Raw genomic sequence first — 1,674 nt, 5'->3', positions numbered from 1 at the left:
AGCCACCACGCCAGGCTACATATGTCCTAATTCTTGAAGAAAAGCCCAATAAAGGCCTGTGTGATAAAGTGACTAGTCTTGTCTGAACCTCCTGTGTTTAGAATGTAAAAGGAAGAGAACAATCTTTGTATACACTTTCTCCCCTGCCCTGTGTCAAGACACAGCCCCTCCCTCCACAACAAGGACATCTCTTCAGGGATCCACATCTGCTGCACTGCTCTAGCTGAGGCCCCCTGAGACAGCTGGACACCAAAGCGTGTGAATATCTGGATGCCTAGCCCACCTGCCTTGCACTTCCTTGGGAGATGGGCGACCTCTAGCGATGGCCTCTCGACTGATCCGTCGCCCTACACACCTCTCGGAAATAATGCTGTTGTGCTGAAGCCCTTCGTGGGTTGGAAAAAAAGTCTTTCTAGCACAAGTTAAATTCTTTTTCCAGACTTAGATTTGTTTTCTTTGTTCTGACCTGGTTAAACTGCACACAAGAATAGTTAGGAATGCAATACACTCCCTCAATCACCAGCTCTGCAAAAGAAAAAGTGTTGGTAACAGTGATACTTTTGTAGATGCTGGGGTTCAAACTTAAGGCCTCAGACCTACTAGGCAAGCTTTGTATCACTGAGCTATGCCCATAACCCTTTACTGTTCTACTTTCTTTGCTTTCTTCTCTGATTTTTTTTTTCTTGAGTACTGAAAATTGAATTTAGGAGCTTCTCACTGAGATTTTTCCCAGTCGCCAGGGCCCTCCCTCCATTTTTTTTTTCCTTCTTTTTAGATTTTACATTTATTAAAACTATGAAAACTTTTTTCTTCTTTTTTGAGACAAGGTCTAGCTAAAATAAGTGAACCTCCTGCCTCGGTCCCCTAGAGTACTGGGATTACAGGCGTGTGCCACCATACCTATATCTGACCTTTTTAAGGTGTGTAGAAAATTAAAATAAAAATCTAATGTAAAAATGTAAACAGAAAGGTAGACTGAGGACCCCCAAAATACTAGACCAAGAGGACCTGAATACCCAGACTTCAGCATGTCTACCCCTAGACTTTGACCTTGCACTTGCCAGGCAGGCATGGTGCCACTGAGTACATCCCCAAATAAACTTTTGACCTTTTGCAAGTTGTATATCTTTTCTCATAGATTAAACCCCGCCAGGCCAAATCTTGCTCCATCCTGTGGTTCACATTATGAGAGTTGTAATTTTCAATAAAGCAAGTGTTCTGGGGCTGGGGATTTAGCCCAGTGGTTCCAGCACCTGCCTCCCAAGTGCAAGGACCCAAGTTCGATCCCTGGTACCAAAAAACAAACAAAAAGCAAGTGTTCTAATCCCACAGGTAGTCATCAGGTCATCTCATCCCCACTCACCTTCCTTTTCGAAGAATGACTTTGTCCTCCTTCTCCCTTTCTGAGAATGGCTTTTTTTTTTTTTTTTTTTTTTGGTTTGGGGATTGAACTTGACCTTGTGCTTGTGAGGCAGGTGTGCTTTGACTGAGCTACATCCCTGGCCCCGCTTTTTTTTCTTTTTAATGTAGACATCTATGAAGTTGTGTGTTGTCCAATACCGTTTACATTTAGTCACTGATATGTACATGCTATGAGCCAGCTATAACCATTAGAAAAAGCTTTGTTCTCACCTGGAAATGCGTGACTCACACCTGTAATCTCAGCACTTGAAG

At 43.0% G+C, this 1,674-nt stretch overlaps 1 long non-coding RNA gene across 1 annotated transcript; it reads right to left on the bottom strand.

Moving 5' to 3' along the window:
* Positions 1–376: 376 nt before the first annotated feature.
* On the bottom strand, positions 377–1,674 carry LOC104852040. Its single transcript, XR_777393.1, has 2 exons — positions 1,633–1,674; positions 377–525 (listed from the first exon to the last, which is right to left on the bottom strand). It is a non-coding gene; the product is annotated as an uncharacterized LOC104852040 (long non-coding RNA).

Source organism: Fukomys damarensis, unplaced genomic scaffold (genome assembly GCF_012274545.1).
Source record: "Fukomys damarensis isolate Sample0158 unplaced genomic scaffold, DMR_v1.0_HiC HiC_scaffold_32, whole genome shotgun sequence".
In the NCBI taxonomy this organism is placed as follows: domain Eukaryota; kingdom Metazoa; phylum Chordata; class Mammalia; order Rodentia; family Bathyergidae; genus Fukomys; species Fukomys damarensis.
This window is presented reverse-complemented; position numbering and strand designations above follow the sequence as displayed.